The 9,023-nt window shown below is 37.0% G+C and overlaps 1 pseudogene; it reads right to left on the bottom strand.

The window, feature by feature from the left end:
• Positions 1-224: 224 nt before the first annotated feature.
• LOC149188541 (TPR repeat-containing thioredoxin TTL1-like) lies at positions 225-5,819 on the bottom strand (annotated as a pseudogene).
• Positions 5,820-9,023: the final 3,204 nt, after the last annotated feature.

Here is a 9,023-nt window from a genome sequence, read left to right as displayed (position 1 = left end):
AGGGCCGGCTTATCTCCTTATCGGATCAGCGCATTTGAGCGATTGGAAAATGGGACAGTGCGATATCACAAATATGGAAGTGTGCGATATGCGCTGGATGCGATATGGCGACATTGCGCATCGGCGATCGAAAGTGATCGCAATCGGAAGGTCGGCAATCAGTGGTGCAGTGGAGCGATAACCGTGTGGACCCGCCGATATTTATAGTGGTGGGCGTATAATGGTTAAAGTCCGTAAGTATGGACCGGAGCAGGGTGTTTTATCGCTTTTCCCGTGTATTTGGATTTGAGTGGCCGCGGGGCTTTAAAGCTCAACCCGATAGTTAACGCGGTGGATATGTGGTGGTTCCGATTCTAAGATAAGTCCATGGTTGAGAGGCGTATAGCCTCGATATGCTTCCGATAAGGCTTTGTGGGCCCATAAACCACAGGCCTCAGGATCAAAATTTAAGGGAAATGGGATTTTGGTTTACCCCAAGATCTCAACCCCATCACTATAGAACATTATTGAAAAGAAAATTTCCCAAAAATGAATGGCCTATTATCTATAGATGAAGTAACCATCCAACAACTACAAAACGTTATTGAAAATAAAAGTTCCCAAATTTGGCACTCTACATGGGCCCAATTGGAGAGACTAGAACTGGTCTTATAGCCCATTGTTTAGTATAACAGTGAAAAATTCTATCGTCTCATAGACCACACAAGATTTCACTAAGTCCTAGGTCCTATCTTGAATACAAGCAAGCTATGTCCAACCAAATAGGAGCTCTCTGCTAACATCTAGACTTGCACAACCAATAGTTTGGGTAATCTCTTCCTTAAAGAGCTCTTGCTCTTTCTAAGAAGATAGGGGCTCTGACCACAATTGGACTTGCACTAAATGAAGGTTGGGTTTTCTTCCCCCTGCATGGTATGTGAATAATCTATTTGTTAATAAGCATGGAGTTTTGTTAGAACTCTGAGCTTTATCAACCCTTTTTCTGTCAAAAATTTGAGTCCCAAAGGCAAAAATCCAAACCATGGTGAAAATTTGTGTACTTACCTCACAAGTCACAAGGAGAATGTAGAAACCTACTGAGTTGTTTTCAATAAGGTTAGGGAACTGCTCACAGTTTGGGCACTACTCACAATTTTGGGCTTGCACCAAAATGCAACTTGGGTAATCTCTTCGCTAATGAGCTCTTTCCAAGAAGGTTGGGGATTTGTGCACGATTGGACTTGCACCCAATGTAGGTTGGGTAACCTCTTAACCATGAAAGGTTTGTGAAGTTTCTACATGAAATTACACTATAACTTCATTAGCGATCTATCTATCAAAAGTATTCAGTCTACAACCCCTCCCAACCATGGATAGAATATGTGTACATGCCACCCAAGTCACAACGAGAATGCGGGAGCCTAGTAAGCAACCTGCAATTGAGATAAAGTGTTCTACATTTCTCTGCTATTGTGGGGGTGTGAATATTTGGCCCTTGTAACAAAATACATCCCAATTTTTCCAAAAAAAAATTGAAATCTTCCAAGAAACTAGTTTCACAATTAATTTGATTGATTTTTCCTATTGCTGGTAGAAGAAACTATAATGTCAATTTTGTAATAGATGCAGAAGTTACCTTTTAAAGAAACATTATCCCCTTTATATCAAAAAATGACATTAAAATTTAGAAGCACCTATCCCTGAGATTAATGCAAAAACATTTTTCATTTATTGGGCATCCTGAACAGATTGCATGGATTCAAGTACAAAAGAGAGAGAGGGAGAAAAATTGAAAAATTCAATTAAACTTGGCCTTCTAATATATTGAAAAATATATATAGTGACCAATCCTACTTGGGTAGACTTCTATATTCCCTGTCTTTGTCTCTCTATGCATCATGCCATATAACTGTTCAAGTGCATGAAATGAACCCATAACACCCACCGATTTGATAATGTTTTTTGTAAGAGAAATCAAACAAAATGAGAATGCATTTGCAAATTGTTTACAATTGATCATGGATGTGAATTTCGCATAAAAATCTCAAATTGCAAATGCACTAGGTTGAAATGCTCTTTCCTAGAGGATTTCTATGCTCAGTATCTCTTTTATCACCATCAGGGCTAAACAAAAACATGAATAGGGAAAATTTGGCCTCAGAGGCAGAAATATTTGAAGAGAACGGGATGAGGCCACAAAGAATTAGAGAAAAATTTGGAAAATACTCTTCCTATATGAATCAAATCCATTTTATTATGTTGTCTATATGTGTTTCATAATTGAATGTGTGAATGTGAATGTTTTAGAGAAAGACTGCATCTTTTTGTCAGGTTGTAATAATGCTTCACTGAATTTTCGAGGCCTAATTAGCTTGGGCAAATAATTTCCTTCAGTTTGACACCATTCTTGTAAATCTTGAACGTGGGCACAATAAATTTTCTCTGACCTTGCCAAACTTTGTTTTTCAGTGTCCCCCTTCATCAATTAAACACAATTCCATGTTAGAGAAAGTTAAACAATCTTCAATTTTCTCTCAAATGCATCATTGGTTAACCAACAATTCAATACATAATTTATAGGTGATACACTTGGGGAGAACATAAAATTCATGGCAAACTCAACTACATAGCTATTAATTTGCTTAATTTTGGTTGTGGGTACCTTCAAAAAGTTCACAGAATGGTATCTTCCACATAGATTATTGAAAAAGGGATAAATCTTCTTGCATTGGTAATTTGATCTTGTGTTGAAATGGACTACTGCTAGGCCTTCATATCCATACACATATAAAGAAAGTTATTCGAGTAGTTTTTCATCCTGTGCTCTGAAAAAAATGAAACCCTAAAATGGGACAACAAGAAGATATAGCATAAATGTATCAAAGGAATGCATTACCAACCAGATGAATTAATAGCATCTCTAAATTGATCATCACTGGAAACCACCTCTACTTCCCCTCCAAACTTCATATCGTAAATCTCTTCTCCACGATATTTCTTGAGTTCTACTTGAACATAGTTATAATACTACAAATTCTCTTTATCTCATGGAAATTCCTTCCTCAAAATTTCATTATCCCTTAGAGCTTCCTCCCATCGCTCAGGTCTCCCATTATCCATACATGAATGGACACCATAATAACATTAACAATAAAAAATAAAGTTCATGTCTATTATATTAATTAAGCATGTATACAGTATACAAGAGACATGAAACAAAAGAAAATTGTTTGAAATGCTCATGTACCTTAGTATTCGATGTCGCTCACCTAAGAATAGCCTTAGTGTAGTTGGGTTGAATGCTTAATGCTAGATTACAATATTCCATTGACTTGACCCATTGATCAAGCTTTGATAAGTAGGTTTCCATGTTACAAAACAATACCACATTCATGGGATCATGTTCTAACCCTTCTCCTTATGTTGCACATGCTTCCAAATACTTCCCAACTTTGAAGAGCTTGTTTCCAACTGAATGGGAATCGACCACTACTTTAGGCCTATGAAGCAATGAAGACACGTCTTGGTTGGAAGAATCTAATGCAGATGCAACCACACTTCAACAATTGCAAGTTAATGTGATCTTTGTTACATTGATGATGATGGATACATCTTTGTGGTGCACAAATTGAAAGAGTTGATAAAATACAATGGTTACCAGGTGTGACCTACATCTGTTTGAGAAGTCTTAACTTGTTGATATCTATCTTTTGCAGAAATTTTGCAACTAATTAGGTAAATTTGTGTTAAAATCAGCTGTAAGAAAATATTTTTTGGTACATGGCATTGTATGTTGCTCTTGTTCAAATAGAAGCACTTCTACTTTCTCACCCAGAGATTGTAGAGGTTGCAGTAATACTTTAAGTACAATGTTTCTTTCTACTTTGTAGGATACATCTCTGAGGAAGGATTTGACTATATTTTAGGAAAAATTGGACAAAAAAATATATCCAAGAATTTTTCAAGTACAAAATGTACTATAATTTGTCATTATTTTAAATTTTCTATTGATTCCTCTATAAATCTCTTAATTTTTTCTTGTATGTCAAATTCCCCATGTCAGAGGGCAAGACAACTCTGAGAGATTTTCAAATGCCATATGTTAACCATGAGTATAGACAATATATTGAAGTTATGACTCTTATTTTATTTTAAGATGAAATTTGCAACACTTTATACCCATGATCCGAAGAGGATGAAGGAATTTATTCATATATGGAAGTTACAAGTGTCATTATTCAGAATAAAGGATTAGTTTACAGATAAAGTAAATTGTTTTTCATGGGTCATCAGTTTCCACTAATTAATGTTTAAAGTTATTCCAATTATTTGTTCCAAGAGTGAAACTAAAGTTATTCCAATCATTTGTTCTATGTTAAAAGTTCATTCTTGCAATAGCCCCTAGCTTGTTTGGCATCATATTCAATATGAGAGGGGTTGTACATAAAATATGGGTTAACTCTTTATCACATAAAATTTTAAGGATAGATATCACATAAATTTGTATTGATTGATAAGGAGGTAAGGAGATAATATTATCACATAATAATCTTATTTTTTCTTTGTTTAAATGTTATTCCATAATGTACATAGGTAAGGAGGTAATCTTATAATCTTATCACACAAAAATTTATGGCTTGAATTCGGCAAAGTCAACTTCTATAACTAACAAGTTTATGTTGCTTTACAAATGGGGGTTTTATTTTTATTTTCTTTGACTAATGAATAGGCCCATACTAGGGTCTTTAGACACTTGGATTATCATAAGAGGAACAAAGTTCTCAATCAAAAGTTAATAATAACATCGTTAAATGTCTTTTATTTTGAATTTAGAATGACCACAACAGTCTCTTATTGAGTTTCTATGTTGGATTTTTTATGAATTTTATGGTGTCAGTAATTAGAAATAGGTATAGAGAATGAATATGGTATTTGTAAAAATGAGTAATACAAAGCAGATTGTATTTGGGTTTTAAAAATCCTAAAATGTAGAGAGGTAAGGAGATAATCTCCCTTTTGAGTTCACAAATGATTTTATCAATAAATTATCCCATTTGATTGTATCATTAATTGAGATGAATCCTAAACTTTATTGACACGTAGATCAAGTCATTAAGATTTAAGACACTAGTAGAAAATCATGAAGTTAGTGACTGATCCAGGTGGATCTTCAGACACGGTGACATGTAAAAGGCTCAAAATTCAAAGTGGTGGAAAGGCAATGATCTTGACATCATATCGAAGTGCTTGTCGTATTGATTCCAATGGTGCGAACGACACTCCAATCCGAGTTTGGATGAAGAAGATAGAGGCAGTCAAAGTTGTGTTGACTTTTTGTTGACTGGGTAAGATTAATGAAGGCACAAATTGGAATTTTTCTGGCGAATGGAATGCGGCCAAATTCAGCCAAATTCTACGCAAAATTGTTGCTTGTTTAGAAAGACCTCTTCAGTCAAAAACTAAATTTCCAAAAAGGCACATTTTTGTTTTATTAACAGAAAAAAATATAAAAAAAGGGTGGCGGGCCACCAACCCCGCCACTCCTTATGCATACCACATAAAAATATTATATTAGTGGAGGGGCGGGCCATGACCCCCGGCCCCTCCCACAGAACTATGTAAACAAACTGGGGTGGGCGGCCATGACCTCGCCACCCCACACAACGGAACACCACAGGTCCCTCAACCACGGAAACCATGGTGCAATTAACAAGGGAGTTGGGTGGTGGGCTGGCCCTTGGGGTACGGACCCAACCACGCCAAAGGAACGCAACTAATGCATAGCCATGGTGAGATGGGTACAGTGGGTGTGCGCCCAAGGCGGGCCTGACCCAACCCATAGTTAAAAAAAAGGTTGTTTAAATTTTAAAGAGATTCGTTGTATTAAAAAAGGAGGAGGCGGGGTTTGACCGCCCGACCTTCTCCCTATTAAACAGATCTCCAACCAACACACTATAACAGCTTCATTGAGAAATCCGCCACCCATGTTATACTTAAATGCAGTTTTTCAGTTCGTCCAGCAGAGGAGGGAGTGCACGCAATTCGAGGCAGAATTTTGCATGAGGGCCGAATTTTTACTTTGTTAGAATTTAACAAATTTTATATGGTTTCAGCACTTCTCGATGCCACGAATGTAATGGCGTTGTCCATTTCTCCATCAGAGTTTTAGTTTTTCGGCCATTTTTCAGTATGGAGGTATAACACTCCTTTTTGTAACTGATTCTTGTACTCTTCTTTCTCATGCCAATTAATGAATGAAGGCCTCCCCATTGATCGAGCAGGGCTGGAGACGTAGTCCAAGTCGGGCAAACTCCGTTATCAATTCTTGTTGTCTTATTTCATGCTTTATGTGTTTCTCCTCTTCTATCATGTGCACATTAAGTTTTCTATGTTAAGCTATAATTTATGCATGTAATTCTTTAACACATCTATAAGCAAAAGATTTTGGATCAAGTGGTATTAGAGCAGGCCTTTTTTAGATGTGAATCGCATGTTTGTATGCTAACAAGAAACAGGCTCTAAAGAGGCGAAGGGAAACTAAAGTCTTTCGATCCCGAAGCGGGGCATGCACATCGAAGGAGAAACATGGCAGATGAAGAGGCTCGTCTTGAAGAGGAGCGCAATTTCCGAAAAACCTTCTATTCAATGGCAGAGAATGTCGGTCTTTTGCTTTCAATGCTGGAGAAAGCATAGGAGAGAAAACCAAAAGAACAAGGTTCAGTGCATGGAAATGGTAGAGAATAACCCCCTCTTTCTCCTTCCACGAGTGAAAGTTCTACTTCCTCTCATGACCATCATCATAGAAATTCAAGGGATGCATCTAAGAAACCTTTCTTTAAATTAGATGTCAAATTTGATCTTCCCATGTTTAACGGTGAAATTAATGCAAAAAAGCTTAATAACTGGATTAGGCAGATTGAAATCTATTGCAGGATTCAACAGATCGAAGAGGATGAGGCAAGGATTCAGCTAGCCTCTCTTCAGCTGAGTAGCACCACTCTCGTTTGGTGTGAGAGAAAATTGCGAAGCAGTAAGAGTGTGGGTAATCTTCTTTCCTCATGGCCTAATTTCTTTTTTGCATTAAAGGAACAATTCTATCCATTGGGTTACAAACAAAAAGCCTTAATGAATTGGCAATACTTAAGGCAAGGTAGAGGTCAGGATGTTCAAAGATTTACAGAGGAATTTAGAAAAAATGCACTTAATTTGGACATTGCACTTGACTCACCTGAAGTAGTAACTAAGTATATTGGATCATCACATAGTTACCTTAGACATTCATTATTATTGTTTGAACCAACTACTATTGACTCTGCCAGTGTGAAGGCAATCCTTCTTGAGAATAGGGGAAAAAATTAAAGAGATGATCATTCCAAGAAACCACCTTTGAAACCTCCAAATGGAAAACCCAAAGTGAAAGGAAAAGGAAAGGAGAAGAGGACGACATCAACCAAGAAAGATGAAGGAGAAAGACCTTATTGCACTCACTACAAAAAGGAAGGTCATGATGACAATCATTGTTGGAAATAGTACCCGGAAAAGAGACCAAAGAAGTATGGAGGAAAAGGCAAGTAGAAGATAGTGGCGACTGTGTAGCGGGATCCAATTTGGGAGATGGAGCATTGATCACAGCAACGGGAACAAAAGGTACTCTTACACCTCATGTTACTTCTGAATCACATGAAGGAACTAGTTCAATAGATGAGTCTCTTCCTAATGAACGAAAGAGAATTGAGCTATTTCATATTAGAGTTATCATAAGTCATACAAAAATAGAAACTCTATTTGATACCGGATCCCAAGCAAACTTAATTTCAGAGTCCTTGGTAAAGAAGCTAGGCTTGGAAACCAAACCACATGATAAAGAAAAACTGAATGTAACTAAGCAGTGTAAGGTTAAATTTGTGATCACTTCTAAGTTAGTGGATGAGGTAAAACTTGATGTATTACCAATGGATATCTCTGGCATGGTGTTAGGGAGTCCATATCTATATGATAGAAAGACAATATTCTTTCGTCATGAAAACAAATACCAAATCACAAAATATGGGGTAGAATATATTGTAAGGGCTCTTCAAACTAAAATCAACGCCAGCCTTGTAAGTGCAGGACAAACGAAGAGGTTGGTGAATTCTAGCAAGGGTTGCATGCTTATGGTTGTAAGGGGAAAGAATGTAGAATTATCCGATGCTTTCCAGGGTTGTGATCATGTGCATAAAAAGGAATTATGTGAATTAATTTCTAACTATAAGGAGATGTTTCAGGAACCAAAGGGATTATCTCTGAAGAGGGAAATCCAACATGAGATCTATTTGCAGCATAACGCTCCTTTACCGAATATTGGCATGTACAGGATGTCGACCATTGAGATGGAGGAGATCAAAAAGCAAGTACAAGAACTATTGAACCAAGGGGTCATCATACCGAGTACTTCTCCATGCGGCTCACCGGTTGTCTTAGTGCTGAAGAAGGATGGCACATGGAGATGTGTGTGGATTATCGAGCACTAAACAAAATCACGGTGAATTTTTTTTTCCCTCTTCCCTGCATTGATGACTTATTAGATCAGTTAAAGAATGTTGTCTATTTCATCGAATTGGATTTGCGTAGTGGTTATCACCAGGTCCGAATTGCAGAGCAAGATGTTTGGAAAACTGCCTTCAATACCAAATAGGGGTTGTTTGAATGGATGGTGATGCCATTCGGACTTTGCAACACTCCAGCCACTTTCATGAGGGCCATGAATTATATCTTTAGGCCTTTCATTGATGAATTTGTTCTTGTATATCTAGATGATATCCTTATCTTTAGTAAAAGTTGGAATGAACATGTATGTCATGTGAAGAAAATGTTTGATGTATTGAAAAATGAAAAACTCTATGTAAAATTGTCAAAGTGTGAGTTTGGGAAAACCTCTTTGGTTTACCTAGGTCATATTGTTGGTCATGGTCAACTAAAAATTGATCCTTCTGAAGTTGAAGCAATTGTAAATTGGCATAAACCTACTAGTGTAACTGAGATTCACAGCTTTTTGTGTGCAGTAC

Source organism: Pinus tabuliformis, chromosome 3_1 (assembly GCF_031772625.1).
Source record: "Pinus tabuliformis cultivar Carrire ecotype Pingquan chromosome 3_1, CPIR1, whole genome shotgun sequence".
Taxonomy (NCBI): Eukaryota; Viridiplantae; Streptophyta; class Pinopsida; order Pinales; family Pinaceae; genus Pinus; species Pinus tabuliformis.
The sequence above is the reverse complement of the archived record's forward strand: the minus strand, read 5'-3'. Positions and strand labels throughout refer to the sequence as shown.